The sequence below is a fragment of the Gopherus flavomarginatus genome, unplaced genomic scaffold (assembly GCF_025201925.1).
Source record: "Gopherus flavomarginatus isolate rGopFla2 unplaced genomic scaffold, rGopFla2.mat.asm mat_scaffold_35_arrow_ctg1, whole genome shotgun sequence".
Taxonomy (NCBI): domain Eukaryota; kingdom Metazoa; phylum Chordata; order Testudines; family Testudinidae; genus Gopherus; species Gopherus flavomarginatus.
The window spans coordinates 2,499,228-2,518,809 of record NW_026115064.1 but is presented as its reverse complement, the minus strand read 5'-3'; the positions used below and the strand labels follow the sequence as shown (position 1 = coordinate 2,518,809).

The following is a 19,582-nucleotide window of genomic DNA, read 5'->3' as shown; positions in this document are numbered from 1 at the left end:
TTAACTATGCAACTGCCTTGAGTTTACCCCCCCTCCCCTGGCCAGGTTGTATATGTAAAAGAGGATGAGGATGAGGAGAGCCATGATGTGTCTGTCAGTGGCTGGTGCCTCAGTTTCCTCTAGGCAGCAGTGCTGCAGGCTCCTTTGGTCTGTGCCCATGCAACTGTGTCTGGGGAAGGAGGAGTAGAGGCTCATTCTTCCCAGCCCCACACCCCACCCCCAGCAGCTGGGGAATCCAGGCCAAATTTAATCCTGGTAGCTGGGCTGGGATTAGCCTGGGCTGGGGTAGGGCTGGGGAGGAATTGGGAGCGGGACAGACGCACCTGCTGTGAGGGAAGATCCTCCCATTCCCTGCCAACCCCATTCACTCCTTGCAGCACAGCACCCCCTAGTATTTCTTTTTCTGTCATGAGAGCTGTCTGCTGCTTGCTTCTCCCTTAGCATCATCTCTCCCCATCCTGGAGCACTGGCATTGCCCATCCTGTGCAAATAGGCAGGCCTCAGTGTGCCCCATGGCACTGCTCTGCAATTGTGGAGGCAGCTGTTGGATGGAGCCATATCAAAATATGGGGGTGGGCAAGGCTGGGGACCAGGACTCCTGGGTTCTCCCCTCAAACGTGGGAGGGGAGTAGAGATTAGGGGTAGAGTGGGGGAGGACAGGGCTGGGATCCAGGGCTACTGCTTTTTCTGGTTTTCTCCACCTCCTGTAGCTGCCTCGATCCTTTCAATGTGTTTCTTGTTCCATATTCATTTGCTGACTTGTGTAAATCACCCCAGAGGTGGCTGCATCTCAGTTTTGGGTGAGGCATCCTTGGCTGCATCACCTCCTAACCGCGTCTCTCTCCCCCTTCGGGTGACCCTGCAGCACTCAGCAAACATCCACAAGATCATGGGGCACTTTGAGCACTGCGCAGGCAGAGGCCAGGCGCCCAGCCCTCCCTCCAGAGAATGGCACACAGCATCGACTACTTTTTACAGGGATTAAAAAGGGGCAAAGGAGGGCAAATCAGAGGAGTAGGTGGCCAGGGTCTGAGCAGGAGGTGGAAATTGACTGGTCGGGGGTCAAGCAGCTGGAGGCAGAGTTAGGAGAGGGACTGAAGGCAAAGTCAGGGAGGTGGGAAGGAGCCGGAATTAAGCCCGGAGGGAGTCGCTGCCAGAGGGTTAAACCCTGGCACAGGCAGGGGCCGAGGGGGAACAGTTATCCCAGTGGGCTGAGACTCCAGTGTTTGCAAACATGGGTGGGGGGAGCAGAGGGCTTTTTTTATTTCCCCTCCCACAGGCAGCACCTCTCAGCATGGACTTCCCAGGGCTGGGCTCTTAAAGGCACAGGCATCCCACCGCCTAGACGCTGCAGCTCCTCTCTGATGTAACCTACTGAGGTGCTGCAGTAGGAGACTCAATTCAGTGAAACTGGGCATTCCCTATACGCCCCCCAGCCAGGGGGCTATACACCCCCTTCCCCGATTTTCCCCAACACCCCCTCCCTCAGTTGTCAGGTAGTTACATGCAGTGCTGCCAATGTAGTCATTGGTTGCAAATTTGAATGGAAATTGAAACGTTAACACACACTTTAAAAGCAGACACAACATATGAAAACTACTTGTACCTGAGAAAGTCAAATAGGTTTGGAAAGTCTGGACAAAGCCGGATTTCCTCACCCAGCTGTTGTGTTTGCTGACAATGTCGGTGCATTGGCTTCGGCAGTGTTGGCCAACCTTAGAATTTCAAATGATGATTTGTAAGCGAGGTGTGAATGAGCTCTCCCCTGGCAGCTACTGATGACCAGGGTTGGGGGGAAGCTTTGGGACCAGACTGTATTTACATGAACTCACCTACTCTGCTGAGGTATGCAGCGGACAGAGCTGGGCTGCCTCTGCTCTAGGTGCCCGGAGGAGGGAAGGTGTGTGGGGCTCCAGCCTGGGACTCTTCCTCCCTCCTGCCAAGGCCTGACTATTAATCCCAGCGCTGGCACTCCTTTCTTCAAGCGCCATGTGGGCCAGAGGAAACGTGTGGTAGGAAGCACAAGGGCCAAGCTTGTGAACATCAGGTGCAGCAGCAAGAATCCCAACTATCAGGGTAGCAAGTTCTAGAGCCCTATCCCATTGTGGCCATCCCTGCCAAAGACCTGGCTCTCGGAGGTGTGAGTCACCCAGCAGGAGGGGAAAGATTCACTCTTACACAGCTGGAGACAGGGGAGTTGAGCTCTGGGGCATTACCACAAGCATGGGTGGGTGGCAAGTTGTAGAAATTTTGGTGGTGCTCAGAACCCGCCCCCAAACTCCACCCCCACCTGCCTAAGGCTCTGGGAGGGGGTTTGGGGGGGATTAGGGTGCAGGATTCAGGCTTTAGGATGGAGTTTGGGTGCTGGGTGCAGGCTCCAGCAGGGTTGTAGGAAGGGGTGAGAGGTGCAGGCTCTGGGGGTGGGAAGGAGTGTGTGGGAAGGGGTGCACCCTCTGGGAGGGAGCGTAGGGCTGAGGATGAGGGATTCATGATGCAGGAGGGGGCTCAGGACTGGGGTAGAGAATCAGGGTTCAGAGGGAGCTCAGGGTTGGGGGTGTTGGAGAGGCTGAGGGCAGCCTGCACTAGGACTCTGGGGCTGCAGTTCTGCCCAGAATCCCTCTACTCCAGCAGCAGGAGCAGGCAGGGGACAGGCACATGCTGCTTTTTGTCAGGCAGGGATGCACCACAACAGAGGGGAGGGGTGCCAGGCAGGGGCCAGGGGAAGAGACCCGACTCCAAATATTGCTGGAGCAGGGCCCCCAGCCCTGAATGTTCCTGGAGCACGAGCACCACAAATATATATAATCTGCCGCCTATGACCACAAGCCAACACAAGGTCCCACTGAGATTTGAACTCAGATTACAGGATTCAGAGTCCTGAGTGCTGCCCATTACACCATGGGAGCAGCTTGTGCTGCCTTCTCTGCACATCGGTGACCCTCATTGGGCTGCTTGTGTAAGGGGGCTCTTGGCCCTTTACTAAAACTTAGTGTGTGTGTGTGGGGGGGGGGTTGGTTGACTAGTTCCCCGCACCAACAGAAGGGGGAAGGATCAATGGGAAATCAGGACCCTAAGACTGACAGTCCCCAAGGACAATGGGGAGAGACCAAAGCTCCAAGTTAGCTGCACTGACAGACCAGGCAGTGTAATGAGGGAGTCACCAGGCCAGGGGGTCCCATCCTCCATGTGAGCTGGAACTGCCTGGGTGAGAGTGGGGCAGAGCTAAAGAGAGAGCAGGAGCCCGAGAAGAGCCGGGGAGCAGAGCTGTGCAGGTGTAGTGCCAGAAACTGCTGCATGTAGGAATTTGTAACCTGTAGCAGTTACTGATACCTGAGGTTGTTCTTATTTGCTGACTTGTCCTAATTGGCTAAAACTTGACAGTGGTTTCTCTAGCAAAGGCCAGTCCCTGGCCCCTTGGTCCAGACATCCTCCTTCATATCAGGCTAGGGTGACCAGATGTCAAAGATGAAATATTGGGATGTGGGGGGCGGAGCAAAAAAAAAAAGCCAGAGGGCCCCCCTGCCGCCAAGTGGAAGGGCACAACCCCATCTCCAACCAATTCTTCCCTCCAACCTCTGCTACACCCCTTGCTCCCCCATCCTCTCACGCCTGGGCCCAGCCTGGGCTCCAAGCTCTGCAGCCGAGCCATGATTCATGCCACTCCTGCATCTCCCGGGCAAGTGGTGAACCAGGCAGCTCCTGGCAGGAGCGTGTCCGCCGCACTTGTGTCTCCGCCCCCCGCCCACCTGGGACCTGCCTGCTCCGTGCTGCCCCCACCCCAATGCGCTGCCCGCAGGCTGCAGGGCTGGAGCAGCTTCTGCGCTGCACTCCAGGCCATGGCCATGGCCAGTGTGCAGACCTGCGGGGGAGGGGCGCATCCTTCCCTCTCCAGGTCTGCAAGGGGAATGTAAAGCGGCCGTTCCTGTGGGAGTAAGGCGCTGCCATCCCTCCCTAGCTCTGCCAGAGGACTGGGCAGCAGCAGTATTAGCAGGGGCAGGGCGCTTGATTGTTTCCCCGGCTCTGTGAGGGGACTGCAGAGCGGCGATTCCTGGGCGCACGTGGGTGTGCTAGGTTCTCCTGCGGGATTAGGGTGCTGCCTTCTCTCCTTAGCCCTGCGAGACCACAGGGGAGCGGCCCTTCCTGCGGGAATAGGGCTCTGCCTTCTCTCCCTAGCTCTACGAGACCAGAGGGGAGCGGCCCTTCCTGCGGGATTAGGGCGCTACCTTCTCTCCCTGGCTCTGCGAGACCACTGGGGAGCGGCCGTTCCTGAGGGAATAGGGCGCTGCCTTCTCTCCTTAGCTTTCCGAGACCACTGGGGAGCGGCCTTTCCTGCGGGATTAGGGCGCTGTCTCCTCTCCCTAGCTCTGCGAGACCACTGGGGAGCGGCCCTTCCTGCGGGATTAGGGCGCATTCTCCTCTCCCTAGCTCTGCGAGACCACTGGGGAGCGGCCCTTCCTGCGGCACTAGGGCGATGCCTTCTCTCCCTAGCTCTGCGAGACCACTGGGGAGCAGCCCTTCCTGCGGGATTAGGGCGCTGCCTTCTCTCCCTAGCTCTGCGAGACCAGTGGGGAGCGGCCCCTCCTGCGGGATTAGGGCGCCGCCTTCTCTCCCTAGCTCTGCGAGACCACTGGGGAGCGGCCTTTCCTGCGTGGGCGGGGTGCTGGCTTCCCTCCCCAGCTCTGCGAGACCAGTAGGGAGTGGCCGTTCCTGCGGGGGCAGGGCTCTGGGTTCCCTCCCCAGCTCTGCCAGGGGCCAGGAGATCAGCTCTTCCTGCGGGATTATGGCGCAGTCTTCTCTCCCTGGCTCTACGAGACCACAGGGGAGAGGCACTTCCTGCCGGGGGCGGGGCGCTGGCTTCCCTCCCCAGCTCTTCGAGACAACTGGGGAGCAGCCGTACCTGTGGGATTAGGGTGCTGCCTCCTATCCCTAGCTCTGCGAGACCACAGTGGAGCGGCCCTTCCGGCGGGATTAGGGCGCTGCCTTCTCTCCCTAGCTCTGCGAGTCCACTGGGGTGCAGCCTTTCCTGCGGGATTAGGACGCCGCCGTCTCTCCCTAGCTCTGCGAGACCACTGGGGAACGCCGTTCCTGCGGGATTAGATCGCTGCCTTCTCTCAATTGCTCTGCGAGACCACTTGGGAGCAGCCCTTCCTGCGGGATTAGGGCGGCGCCTCCTCTTCCTAGCTCTGCGAGACCACTGGGGAACAGCCCTTCATGCGGGATTAGGGCGCTGCCTTCTCTCCCTAGCTCTACGAGACCACAGGGGAACGGCCCTTCCTGCGGGGGCGGGGCGCTGGCTTCCCTCCCCAGCTCTGCGAGACCACTGGGAGCAGCCCTTCCTGCGGGATTAGGGCGCTACATTCTCTCCCTGGCTCTGCGAGACCACTGGGGAGCGGCCGTTCCTGAGGGAATAGGGCGCTGCCTTCTCTCCTTAGCTTTCCGAGACCACTGGGGAGCGGCCTTTCCTGCGGGATTAGGGCGCTGTCTCCTCTCCCTAGCTCTGCGAGACCACTGGGGAGCGGCCCTTCCTGCGGGATTAGGGCGCATTCTCCTCTCCCTAGCTCTGCGAGACCACTGGGGAGCGGCCCTTCCTGCGGCACTAGGGCGATGCCTTCTCTGCCTAGCTCTGCGAGACCACTGGGGAGCAGCCCTTCCTGCGGGATTAGGGCGCTGCCTTCTCTCCCTAGCTCTGCGAGACCACTGGGGAGCGGCCCCTCCTGCGGGATTAGGGCGCCGCCTTCTCTCCCTAGCTCTGCGAGACCACTGGGGAGCGGCCTTTCCTGCGTGGGAGGCGTGCTGGCTTCCCTCCCCAGCTCTGCGAGACCAGTAGGGAGCGGCCGTTCCTGCGGGAGCAGGGCTCTGGGTTCCCTCCCCAGCTCTGCCAGGGGCCAGGGGATCAGCTCTTCCTGCGGGATTATGGCGCAGTCTTCTCTCCCTGGCTCTACGAGACCACAGGGGAGAGGCACTTCCTGCGGGGGCGGGGCGCTGGCTTCCCTCCTCAGCTCTTCGAGACAACTGGGGAGCAGCCGTACCTGTGGGATTAGGGTGCTGCCTCCTATCCCTAGCTCTGCGAGACCACAGTGGAGCGGCCCTTCCGGCGGGATTAGGGCGCTGAATTCTCTCCCTAGCTCTGCGAGTCCACTGGGGTGCAGCCTTTCCTGCGGGATTAGGACGCCGCCGTCTCTCCCTAGCTCTGCGAGACCACTGGGGAACGCCGTTCCTGCGGGATTAGATCGCTGCCTTCTCTCAATTGCTCTGCGAGACAACTTGGGAGCAGCCCTTCCTGCGGGATTAGGGCGGCGCCTCCTCTTCCTAGCTCTGCGAGACCACTGCGGAACAGCCCTTCATGCGGGATTAGGGCGCTGCCTTCTCTCCCTAGCTCTGCGAGACCACTGGGGAGCGTCCCTTCCTGCGGGGGCGGGGCGCTGGCTTCCCTCCCCAGCTCTGCGAGACCACTGGGGAGCAGCCCTTCATGCGGGATTAGGGCGCTGCCTCCTCTCACTAGCTCTGCGAGACCACTGTGGAGCGGCTCTTCCGGCGGCACTAGGGCGCTGCCTTCTCTCCCAAGATCTGTGACACCACTGGGGAGCGGCCGTTTCTGAGGGATTAGGGCGCTGCCTTCTCTCCCTAGCTCTGCGAGACCACTGGGGAGCGGCCCCTCCTGCGGGATTAGGGCGCCGCCTTCTCTCCCTAGCTCTGCGAGACCACTGGGGAGCGGCCTTTCCTGCGTGGGCGGGGTGCTGGCTTCCCTCCCCAGCTCTGCGAGACCAGTAGGGAGCGGCCGTTCCTGCGGGGGCAGGGCTCTGGGTTCCCTCCCCAGCTCTGCCAGGGGCCAAGGGATCAGCTCTTCCTGCGGGATTATGGCGCAGTCTTCTCTCCCTGGCTCTACGAGACAACAGGGGAGAGGCACTTCCTGCGGGGGCGGGGCGCTGGCTTCCCTCCTCAGCTCTTCGAGACAACTGGGGAGCAGCCGTACCTGTGGGATTAGGGTGCTGCCTCCTATCCCTAGCTCTGCGAGACCACAGTGGAGCGGCCCTTCCGGCGGGATTAGGGCGCTGCCTTCTCTCCCTAGCTCTGCGAGTCCACTGGGGTGCAGCCTTTCCTGCGGGATTAGGACGCCGCCGTCTCTCCCTAGCTCTGCGAGACCACTGGGGAACGCCGTTCCTGCGGGATTAGATCGCTGCCTTCTCTCAATTGCTCTGCGAGACAACTTGGGAGCAGCCCTTCCTGCGGGATTAGGGCGGCGCCTCCTCTTCCTAGCTCTGCGAGACCACTGCGGAACAGCCATTCATGCGGGATTAGTGCGCTGCCTTCTCTCCCTAGCTCTGCGAGACCACTGGGGAGCGGCCCTTCCTGCGGGGGCGGGGCGCTGGCTTCCCTCCCCAGCTCTGCGAGACCACTGGGGAGCAGCCCTTCATGCGGGATTAGGGCGCTGCCTCCTCTCCCTAGCTCTGCGAGACCACTGTGGAGCGGCTCTTCCGGAGGCACTAGGGCGCTGCCTTCTCTCCCAAGATCTGTGACACCACTGGGGAGCGGCCGTTTCTGAGGGATTAGGGCGCTGCCTTCTCTCCCTAGCTCTGCGAGACCACTGGGGAGCGGCCCTTCCTGCGGCACTAGGGCGATGCCTTCTCTCCCTAGCTCTGCGAGACCACTGGGGAGCGGCCCTTCCTGCAGGGGCGGGGCGCTGGCTTCCCTCCCCAGCTCTGCAAGACCACTCAGGAGCGACCATTCCTGCGGGATTAGGGCGCTGCCTTCTCTCCTTAGCTCTGCGAGACCACTGGGGAGTGGCCCTTCCTGCGGGACTAGGGCGCTGCCTGCTCTCCCTAGCTCTGCGAGACCACTGGGGAGCGGCCCCTCCTGCGGGATTAGGGCGCCGCCTTCTCTCCCTAGCTCTGCGAGACCACTGGGGAGCGGCCTTTCCTGCGTGGGCGGGGTGCTGGCTTCCCTCCCCAGCTCTGCGACACCAGTAGGGAGCGGACGTTCCTGCGGGGGCAGGGCCCTGGGTTCCCTCCCCAGCTCTGCCAGGGGCCAGGGGATCAGCTCTTCCTGCGGGATTATGGCGCAGTCTTCTCACCCTGGCTCTACGAGACCACAGGGGAGAGGCACTTCCTGCGGGGGCGGGGCGCTGGCTTCCCTCCCCAGCTCTGCGAGACAACTGGGGAGCAGCCGTACCTGTGGGATTAGGGCGCTGCCTTCACTCCCTAGCTCTGCGAGACCACTGAGGAGCGACCGTTCCTGCGGGATTAGGGCGCTGCCTTCTCTACCTAGGTCTTCGAGACCACTGGGGAGCGGCCCTTCCTGCGGTATTAGGGCGCTGCCTGCTCTCCCAAGCTCTGAGAGACCACTGGGGAGCGGCCCTTCCTGCGGGATTAGGGCGCTGCCTTCTCTCCCTAGCTCTGCGAGACCACTGGGGAGCGGCCCTTCCTGTGGGATTAGGGCGCTGCCTTCTCTCCCTAGCTCTGCGAGACCACTGGGGCGCGGCCCTTCCTGCGGGATTAGGGCGCTGCCTTCTCTCCCTAGCTCTGCGAGTCCACTGGGGTGCAGCCTTTCCTGCGGGATTAGGACACGGCCTTCTCTTCTTAGCTCTGCGAGACCACTGGGGAGCGGCCCTTCCTGCGGGATTAGGGCAGTGTCTCCTCTCCCTAGCACTGCGAGACCACTGGGGAGCGGCCCATCCTGCGGGACTAGGGCGCTGCCTGCTCTCCCTAGCTCTGCGAGACCACTGGGGAGCGGCTCTTCCAGCAGAATTAGGGCGCTGCCTCCTCTCCCTAGCTCTGCGAGACCACTGGGGAGTGGCCCTTCCTGCGGGATTAGGGCGCTGCCTTCTCTCCCAAGCTCTGAGAGACCACTGGGGAGCGGCCCTTCCTGCGGGATTAGGGAGCTGCCTTCTCTCCCTAGCTCTGCGAGACCACTGGGGAGCGGCCCTTCCTGTGGGATTAGGACACCGCCTTCTCTTCTTAGCTCTGCGAGACCACTGGGGAACGGCCGTTCCTGCGGGATTAGGGCGCTGCCTTCTCTCCCTAGCACTGCGAGACCACTGGGGAGCAGCCCTTCATGGGAGATTTGGGCGCTTCCTTATCTCCCTAGCTCTGCGAGATCACTGGGGAGCGGCCCTTCCTGCGGCATTAGGGTGCTGCCTTCTCTCCTTAGCCCTGCGAGACCACAGGGGAGCGGCCCTTCCTGCGGGAATAGGGCTCTGCCTTCTCTCCCTAGCTCTACGAGACCAGAGGGGAGCGGCCCTTCCTGCGGGATTAGGGCGCTACCTTCTCTCCCTGGCTCTGCGAGACCACTGGGGAGCGGCCGTTCCTGAGGGAATAGGGCGCTGCCTTCTCTCCTTAGCTTTCCGAGACCAATGGGGAGCGGCCTTTCCTGCGGGATTAGGGCGCTGTCTCCTCTCCCTAGCTCTGCGAGACCACTAGGGAGCGGCCCTTCCTGCGGGATTAGGGCGCATTCTCCTCTCCCTAGCTCTGCGAGACCACTGGGGAGCGGCCCTTCCTGCGGGTTTAGGGCGCTGCCTTATCTCCCAAACTCTGAGAGACTACTGGGGAGCAGCCCTTCCTGCGGGCTTAGGGCGCTGCCTTCTCTCCCTAGCTCTGCGAGACCACTTGGGAGCGGTCCTTCCTGCAGGATTAGGGCGCTGCCTTCTCTCCCTAGCTCTGCGAGTCCACTGGGGTGCAGCCTTTCCTGCGGGATTAGGACACCGCCTTCTCTCCTTAGCTCTGCGAGACCACTGGGGAGCGGCCTTTCCTGTGTGGGCGGGGTACTGGCTTCCCTCCCCAGCTCTGCGAGACCAATAGGGAGCGGCCGTTCCTGCGGGGGCAGGGCCCTGGGTTCCCTCCCCAGCTCTGCCAGGGGCCAGGCGATCAGCTCTTCCTGCGGGATTATGGCGCAGTCTTCTCACCCTGGCTCTACGAGACCACAGGGGAGAGGCACTTCCTGCGGGGGCGGGGCGCTGGCTTCCCTCCCCAGCTCTGCGAGACAACTGGGGAGCAGCCGTACCTGTGGGATTAGGGCGCTGCCTTCACTCCCTAGCTCTGTGAGACCACTGAGGAGCGACCATTCCTGCGGGATTAGGGCGCTGCCTTCTCTCCCTAGGTCTTCGAGACCACTGGGGAGCGGCCCATCCTGCGGGATTAGGGTGCTGTCTGCTCTCCCTAGCTCTGCGAGACCACTGGGGAGCGGCCCTTCCTGCGGGATTAGGGCAGTGTCTCCTCTCCCTAGCACTGCGAGACCACTGGGGAGCGGCCCATCCTGCGAGACTAGGGCGCTGCCTGCTCTCCCTAGCTCTGCGAGACCACTGGGGAGCGGCCCTTCCAGCGGAATTAGGGCGCTGCCTCCTCTCCCTAGCTCTGCGAGACCACTGGGGAGCGGCCCTTCCTGCGGCATTAGGGTGCTGCCTTCTCTACTTAGCCCTGCAAGAGCACAGGGGAGCGGCCCTTCCTGCGGGAATAGGGCTCTGCCTTCTCTCCCTCGCTCTACGAGACCACAGGGGAGCGGCCCTTCCTGCGGGATTAGGGCGCTACCTTCTCTCCCTGGCTCTGCGAGACCACTGGGGAGCGGCCGTTCCTGAGGGAATAGGGCGCTGCCTTCTCTCCTTAGCTTTCCGAGACCACTGGGGAGTGGCCTTTCCTGCGGGATGAGGGCGCTGTCTACTCTCCCTAGCTCTGCGAGACCACTGGGGAGCGGCCCTTCCTGCGGGATTAGGGCGCTGTCTCCTCTCCCTAGCTCTGCGAGACCACTGGGGAGCAGCCGTTCCTGCGAGATTAGGGCGCTGCCTTCTCTCCCTAGCTCTGCGAGACCACTCGGGAGCTGCCCTTCCAGCGGGATTAGGGCGCTGCCTCCTCTCCCTAGCTCTGTGAGAGACTGGGGAGCGGCCACTCCTGCGGGATTAGGGCGCTGCCTTCTCTCCCTAGCTCTGTGAGACCACTGGGGTGCAGCTCTTCCTGCGGTATTAGGGCGCTGCCTTCTCTCCCTAGCTTTGTGAGACGACTGGGGAGCGGCCTTTCCTGCGTGGGCGGGGGGCTGGCTTCCCTCGCCAGCTCTGCGAGACCAATAGGGAGCGGCCGTTCATGCGGGGGCAGGGCGCTGTGTTCCCTCCCCAGCTCTGCCAGGGGCCACGGGATCAGCTCTTCCTGCGGGATTATGGCGCAGTCTTCTCTCCCTGGCTCTAAGAGACCACAGGGGAGAGGCACTTCCTGCGGGGGCGGGGCGCTGGCTTCCCTCCCCAGCTCTGCGAGACAACTGGGGAGCAGCCGTTCCTGTGGGATTAGGGCGCTTCCTCCTCTCCATAGCTCTGCATGACAACTGGGGATCGGCCCTTCCTGCGGGATTAGGGCGCTGCCTCTTCTCCCTAGCTCTGCGAGACCACTGGGGATCGGCTCTTCCTGCGGGATTAGGGCGCTACCTTCTCTCCCTAGCTCTGCGTGACCACTGGGGAGCGGCCGTTCCTGAGGGATTAGGGCTCCGCCTTCTCTCCCTAGCTCTGAGAGACCACTGGGGATCGGACCTTCCTGAGGGATTAGGGCGCTACATCCTCTCCCTAGCTCTGCGAGACCACTGGGGAGCGGCCCTTCCTGCGGCACTAGGGCGCTGCCTTCTCTCCCAAGATCTGCGACACCACTGGGGAGCGGTCCTTACTGTGGGATTAGGGCGCTACCTTCTCCCCCTAGCTCTGCGAGACCACTGGGGAGCAGCCGTTCTGGCTGGATTAGGGCGCTTCCTTCTCTCCCTAGCTCTGCGAGACCACTGGGGGGCGGGCTTTCCTGCAGGGGCGGGGCGTTGGCTTCCCTCCCCAGCTCTGCCAGGGGTTTGGGGAGCAGCCCTTCCTGCGGGATAAGGGCGGTGCCTTATCTCCCAAACTCTGCGAGAAAACTCAGGAGCGACCATTCCTGCGGGATTAGGGCACTGCCTGCTCTCCCTAGCTCTGCGAGACCACTGGGGAGCGGCCCTTCCGGCGGGATTAGGGCGCTGCCTTCTCTCCCAAGCTCTGAGAGACCACTGGGGAGCGGCCGTTCCGGCGGGATTAGGGCGCTGCCTTCTCTCCCTAGCTCTGCGAGTCCACTGGGTTGCAGACTTTCCTGCGGGATTAGGATACCGCCTTCTCTCCCTAGCTCAACGAGACCATTGGGGAGCCGATCTCCTTGCGGGATTAGGGCGCTGCCTTCTCTCCCTAGCTCTGTGAGACCACTGGGGAGTGGCCCTTCCTGCGGGATTAAGGCGCCGCCTTCTCTCCCTAGCTCTGCGAGACCACTGAGGAGCAGCCCTCCATGCGGGATTAGGGCGCTGCCTCCTCTCCCTAGCTCTGTGAGACCACTGGGGAGTGGCCCTTCCTGCGGGATTAAGGCGCCGCCTTCTCTGCCTAGCTCTACGAGACCACAGGGGAGCGGCCCTTCCTGTGGGGGCGGGGCGCTGGCTTCCCTCCCCAGCTCTGCGAGACCACTGGGGAGTGGCCGTTCCTGAGGGATTAGGGCGCTGCCTTCTCTCCCTAGCTCTGAGAGACCACTGAGGATTGGACCTTCCTGAGGGATTAGGGAGCTTCATCCTCTCCCTAGCTCTGCGAGACCACTGGGGAGCGGCCCTTCCTGCGGCACTAGGGCGCTGCCTTCTCTCCCAAGATCTGTGACACCACTGGGGAGCGGTCCTTCCTGTGGGATTAGGGCGCTGCCTTCTCTCCCTAGCTCTCCGAGACCACTGGGGAGCAGCCGTTCCGGCTGGATTAGGGCACTGCCTTCTCTCCCTAGCTCTGCGAGACCACTGGGGAGCGGCCCTTCCGGCGGGATTAGGGCGCTGCCTTCTCTCCGTAGGTCTGTGAGACCACTGGGGAGCAGCCAATCCTGCGGGATTAGGGCACTGCCTGCTCTCCCTAGCTCTGCGAGACCTGGGGAGCGGCCCTTCCTGCGGGATTAGGGCAGTGTCTCCTCTCCCTAGCACTGCGAGACCACTGGGGAGCGGCCCATCCTGCGGGATTAGGGCGGTGCCTCCTCTTCCTAGCTCAACGAGACCATTGGGGAGCCGATCTCCCTGTGGGATTAGGGCCCTGCCTTCTCTCCCTAGCTCTGTGAGACCACTGGGGAGTGGCCCTTCCTGCGGGATGAAGGCGCCGCCTTCTCTCCCTAGCTCTGCGAGACCACTGAGGAGCAGCCCTTCATGCGGGATTAGGGCGCTGCCTTCTCTCCCTAGCTGTACGAGACCATAGGGGAGCGGCCCTTCCTGCGGGGGCGGGGCGCTGGCTTCCCTCCCCAGCTCTGCGAGACCACTGGGGAGCAGCCCTTCATGCGGGATTAGGGCGCTGCCTTCTCTCCCTAGCTCTCCGAGACCACTGGGGAGCAGCCGTTCCGGCTGGATTAGGGCGCTGCCTTCTCTCCCTAGCTCTGCGAGACCACTGGGGAGCGGCCCTTCCTGCGGGGGCGGGGCGCTGGCTACCCTCCCCAGCTCTGCCAGGGGTTTGTTGAGCAGCCCTTCCTGCGGGATTAGGGCGCTGCCTTCTCTCCCTAGGTCTGCGAGAACACTGGGGAGTTGCCGTTCCTGAGGGATTAGGGAGCTGCCTTCTCTCCCTAGCTCTGAGAGACCACTGGGGATCGGACCTTCCTGAGGGATTAGGGAGCTACATCCTCTCCCTAGCTCTGCGAGACCACTGGGGAGCGGCCCTTCCTGCGGCACTAGGGCGCTGCCTTCTCTCCCAAGATCTGTGACACCACTGGGGAGCGGTCCTTCCTGCGGGATTAAGGCGCCGCCTTCTCTCCCTAGCTCTGCGAGACCACTGAGGAGCAGCCCTTCATGCGGGATTAGGGCGCTGCCTTCTCTCCCTAGCTCTACGAGACCACAGGGGAGCGGCCCATCCTGCGGGGGCGGGGCGCTGGCTTCCCTCCCCAGCTCTGCGAGACCACTGGGGAGCAGCCCTTCATGCGGGATTAGGGCGCTGCCTCCTCTCCCTAGCTCTGCGAGACCACTGAGGAGCATCCCTTCATGTGGGATTAGGGCGCTGCCTCCTCTCCCTAGCTCTGCGAGACCACTGTGGAGCGACTCTTCCTGCGGGATTAGGGCGCTGCCTCGTCTCCCTAGCACTGCGAGGCCACTGGGGATCGGCCCTTCCTGCGGGATTAGGGAGCTACATCCTCTCCCTAGCTCTGCGAGACCACTGAGGAGTGGCCCTTCCTGCGGCACTAGGGCGCTGCCTTCTCTCCCAAGATCTGTGACACCACTGGGGAGCGGTCCTTCCTGTGGGATTAGGGCACTGCCTTCTCTCCCTAGCTCTGCGAGACCACTGGGGAGCGGCCCTTCCGGCAGGATTAGGGCGCTGCCTTCTCTCCTTAGCTCTGCGAGACCACTGAGGAGCGACCATTCCTGCGGGATTAGGGCGCTGCCTTCTCTCCCTAGGTCTGCGAGACCACTGGGTAGCAGCCAATCCTGCGGGATTAGGGTGCTGCCTACTCTCCCTAGCTCTGCGAGACCACTGGGGAGCGGCCCTTCCTGCGGGATTAGGGAAGTGTCTCCTCTCCCTAGCACTGCGAGACCACTGGGGAGCTGCCCATCCTGCGGGATTAGGGCGCTGCCTCCTCTCCCTAGCTCAACGAGACCATTGGGGAGCCGATCTCCCTGCGGGATTAGGGCCCTGCCTTCTCTCCCTAGCTCTGTGAGACCACTGGGGAGTGGCCCTTCCTGCGGGATTAAGGCGCCGCCTTCTCTCCCTAGCTCTGCGAGACCACTGAGGAGCAGCCCTTCATGCGGGATTAGGGCGCTGCCTTCTCTCCCTAGCTCTACGAGACCACAGGGGAGCGGCCCTTCCTGCGGGGGCGGGGCGCTGGCTTCCCTCCCCAGCTCTGCGAGACCACTGGGGAGCAGCCCTTCATGCGGGATTAGGGCGCTGCCTTCTCTCCCTAGCTCTACGAGACCACAGGGGAGCGGCCCTTCCTGCGGGGGCGGGGCGCTGGCTTCCCTCCCCAGCTCTGCGAGACCACTGGGGAGCAGCCCTTCCTGCGGGATTAGGGCGCTGCCTTCTCTCCCTAGGTCTGCGAGAACACTGGGGAGCGGCCCATCCTGCGGGACTAGGGCGCTGTCTGCTCTCCCTAGCTCTGCGAGACCACTGGGGAGCGGCCCTTCCTCCGAGATTAGGGCGCTGCCTCCTCTTTCTAGCTCTGCGAGACCACTGGGGAGCAGCCGTTCCTGCGAGATTAGGGCCCTGCCTTCTCTCCCTAGCTCTGCGAGACCACTGGGGAGCTGCCATTCCTGTGGGATTAGGGCGCTGCCTCCTCTCCCTAGATATGCGAGACCACTGGGGAGCGGCCAATCCTGCGTGATTAGGGCGCTTCCTTCTCTCCCTAGCTCTGCGAGACCACTGGGGAGCAGCACTTCCTGCGGGATTACGGCGCTGCCTTCTCTCCTTAGCTCTGCGAGACGACTGGGGAACGGCCCCTCCTGCGGGATTAAGGCGTTGCCTTCTCTCCCTAGCTCTGTGAGACCACTGGGGTGCAGCTCTTCCTGCGGGATTAGGGCGCTGCCTTCTCTCCCTAGCTTTGTGAGAGCACTGGGGAGCGGCCTTTCCTGTGTGGGCGGGGTGCTGGCTTACTTCACCAGCTCTGCGAGACCAATAGGGAGCGGCCGTTCATGCGGGGGCACGGCGCTGTGTTCCCTCCCCAGCTCTGCCAGGGGCCACGGGATCAGCTCTTCCTGCGGGATTATGGCGCAGTCTTCTCTCCCTGGCTCTACGAGACCACAGGGGAGAGGCACTTTCTGCGGGGGCGGGGCGCTGGCTTCCCTCCCCAGCTCTGCGAGACAACTGGGGAGCAGCCGTTCCTGTGGGATTAGGGCGCTTCCTCCTCTCCATAGCTCTGCAAGACAACTGGGGATCGGACCTTTCTGCGGGATTAGGGTGCTGCCTCCTATCCCTAGCTCTGCGAGACCACTGTGGAGCGGACCTTCCGGCGGGATTAGGGCGCTGCCTTCTCTCCTTAGCTCTGCGAGACCACTGAGGAGCGACCATTCCTGCGGGATTAGGGCTCTGCCTCCTCTCCCTAGCTCAACGAGACCATTGGGGAGCCATTCTCCCTGCCGGATTAGGGCGCTTACTTCTCTCCCTAGCTCTGTGAGACCACTGCGGAGTGGCCCTTCCTGCGGGATTAAGGCGTTGCCTTCTCTCCCTAGCTCTGCGAGTCCACTGGGGTGCAGCTTTTCCTGCGGAATTAGGACGCCGCCTTCTCTCCCTAGCTCTGCGAGACCACTGGGGAACGCCGTTCCTGCTGGATTAGATCGCTGCCTTATCTCAATTGCTCTGCGAGACCACTTGGGAGCAGCCCTTCCTGCGGGATTAGGGCGCCGCCTCCTCTTCCTAGCTCTGCGAGACCACTGGGGAGCGGCCAATCCTGCGGGATTAGGGCGCGTTCTTCTTTCCCTAGCTCTGCGAGACAACTGGGGAGCCACCATTCCTGCAGGATTAGGGCGGTGCCTCCTCTCACTAGCTCTGCGAGACCACTAGGGAGCAGCCCTTCCTGCGGGATTACGACGCTGTCTTCTCTCCTTTGCTCTGCGAAACGACTGGGGAACGGCCCCTCCTGCGGGATTAGGGCGCTGCCTTCTCTCCCTAGCTCTGTGAGACCACTGGGGTGAAGCTCTTCCTGCGGGATTAGGGAGCTGCCTTCTCTCCCTAGCTTTGTGAGACCACTGGGGATCGGCCTTTCCTGCGTGGGCGGGGTGCTGGCTTCCCTCCCCAGCTCTGCAAGACCAATAGGAAGCATCCGTTCCTGCGGGGGCAGGGCGCTGAGTTCACACCGCAGCTCTGCCAGGGGTCAGGGGATCAGCTATTCCTGCGAGATTGTGACGCAGTCTTCTCTCCCTGGCTCTACGAGACCACAGGGGAGAGGCACTTTCTGGGGGGGCGGGGCGCTGGCTTCCCTCCCCAGCTCTGCGAGACAACTGGGGAGCAGTCGTTCCTGTGGGATTAGGGCTCTTCCTCCTCTCCATAGCTCTGCAAGACAACTGGGGATCGGCCCTTCCTGCGGGATTAGGGTGCTGCCTCCTATCCCTAGCTCTGCGAGACCACTGTGGAGCGGCCCTTCCGGCGGGATTAGGGCGCTGCCTTCTCTCCCTAGCTCTGCGAGACCACTGAAGAGTGACCATTCCTGCGGGATTAGGGCGCTGCCTCCTCTCCCTAGCTCAACGAGACCATTGGGGAGCCGTTCTCCCTGCCGGATTAGGGCGCTGCCTTCTCTCCCTAGCTCTGTGAGAGCACTGGGGTGCAGCCTTTCCTGCGGGATTAGGACGCCGCCTTCTTTCCCTAGCTCTGCGAGACCACTGGGGAATGCCGTTAATGCGGGATTAGATCGCTGCCTTCTCTCAGTTGCTCTGCTAGACCACTTGGGAGCAGCCCTTCCTGCGGGATTAGGGCGCTGCCTTGTCTCCCTAGCTCTGCTAGACCACTGGGGAGCGGCCGTTCCTTAGGGTTTAGGGCGCTGCCTTCTCTACCTAGCTCTGAGAGACCAATTGGGATCGGACCTTACTGCGGGATGAGGGCGCTACATCCTCTCCCTAGCTCTGTGAGACCACTGGGGAGCACCCCATCCTGTGGGATTAGGTCTCTGCCTGCTCTCCCAAGCTCTGCGAGACCACTGGGGAGCGGCCCTTCCTGCGGGATTAGGGAGCTGCCTTCTCTCCCTAGCTCTGCGAGACCACTGGGGAGCGGCCCTTCCTGTGGGATTAGGGAGCTGCCTTCTCTCCCTAGCTCTGCGAGACCACTGGGGAGCGGCCCTTCCTGTGGGATTAGGGCGCTGCCTTTTCTCCCTAGCTCTACGAGACGACATGGGAGCGGCCCTTCCTGCGGGATTAGGGCGCTACCTTCTCTCCCTGGCTCCGCGAGACCACTGGGGAGCGGCCGTTCCTGAGGGAATAGGGCGCTGCCTTCTCTCCTTAGCTTTCCGAGACCACTGGGGAGCGGCCTTTCCTGCGGGATTAGGGCGCTACCTTCTCTCCCTGGCTCCGCGAGACCACTGGGGACCGGCCGTTCCTGAGGGAATAGGGCGCTGCCTTCTCTCCTTAGCTTTCCGAGACCACTGGGGAGCGGCCTTTCCTGCGGGATTAGGGCGCTGCCTTCTCTCCCAAGATCTGTGACACCACTGGGGAGCGGTCCTTCCTGTGGGATTAGGGCGCTGCCTTCTCTCCCTAGCTCTCCGAGACCACTGGGGAGCAGCCGTTCCGGCTGGATTATTGCGCTGCCTTCTCTCTCTAGCTCTGCGAGACCACTGAGGAGCAGCCCTTCATGCGGGATTAGGGCGCTACCTTCTCTCCCTAGCTCTACGAGACCATAGGGGAGCGGCCCTTCCTGCGGGGGCGGGGCGCTGGCTTCCCTCCCCAGCTCTGCGAGACCACTGGGGAGCAGCCCTTCATGCGGGATTAGGGCGCTGCCTCCTCTCCCTAGCTCTGCGAGACCACTGGGGAGTGGCCCTTCCTGCGGCACTAGGGCGCTGCCTTCTCTCCCAAGATCTGTGACACCACTGGGGAGCGGTCCTTCCTGTGGGATTAGGGCGCTGCCTTCTCTCCCTAGCTCTCCGAGACCACTGGGGAGCAGCCGTTCCGGCTGGATTAGGGCGCTGCCTTCTCTCCCTAGCTCTGCGAGACCACTGGGGAGCGGCCCTTCCTGCGGCACTAGGGCGCTGCCTTCTCTCCCAAGATCTGTGACACCACTGGGGAGCGGTCCTTCCTGTGGGATTAGGGCGCTGCCTTCTCTCCCTAGCTCTGTGAGACCACTTGGGAGTGGCCCTTCCTGCGGGATTAAGGCGCCGCCTTCTCTCCCTAGCTCTGCGAGACCACTGAGGAGCAGCCCTTCATGCGGGATTAGGGCGCTGCCTCCTCTCCCTAGCTCTGCGAGACCACTGAGGAGCGACTCTTCCTGCGGGATTAGGGCGCTGCCTCCTCTCCCTAGCTCTGCGAGACCACTGAGGAGCAGCCCTTCATGCGGGATTAGGGCGCTGCCTCCTCTCCCTAGCTCTGCGAGACCACTGAGGAGCGACTCTTCCTGCGGGATTAGGGCGCTGCCTCCTCTCCCTAGCTCTGCGAGACCACTGAGGAGCAGCCCTTCATGCGGGATTAGGGCACTGCCTCCTCTCCCTAGCTCTGCGAGACCACTGTGGAGCGACTCTTAATGCGGGATTAGGGCGCTGCCTCGTCTCCCTAGCACTGCGAGGCCACTGGGGATCGGCCCTTCCTGCGGGATTAGGGCGCTACCTTCTCTCCCTTGCTCTGCGAGACCACCGGGGAGCAGCCGTTCCTGAGGGATTAGGGCGCTGCCGTCTCTTCCTATCTCTGAGAGACGACTGGTAATGGGACCTTCCTGAGGGATTAGGGAGCTACATCCTCTCCCTAGCTCTGCGAGACCACTGGGGAGTGGCCCTTCCTGCGGCACTAGGGCGCTGCCTTCTCTCCCAAGATCTGTGACACCACTGGGGAGCGGTCCTTCCTGTGGGATTAGGGCACTGCCTTCTCTCCCTAGCTCTGCGAGACCACTGGGGAGCGGCCCTTCCGGCAGGATTAGGGCGCTGCCTTCTCTCCCTAGCTCTGCGAGACCACTGAGGAGCGACCATTACTGCGGGATTAGGGC

At 62.6% G+C, this 19,582-nt stretch overlaps 1 non-coding gene across 1 annotated transcript; it reads right to left on the bottom strand.

Moving 5' to 3' along the window:
- Window positions 1-2,834: 2,834 nt before the first annotated feature.
- TRNAQ-CUG (transfer RNA glutamine (anticodon CUG)) lies at window positions 2,835-2,906 on the bottom strand. The gene has a single exon. It is a non-coding gene; the product is annotated as a tRNA-Gln (tRNA).
- Window positions 2,907-19,582: the final 16,676 nt, after the last annotated feature.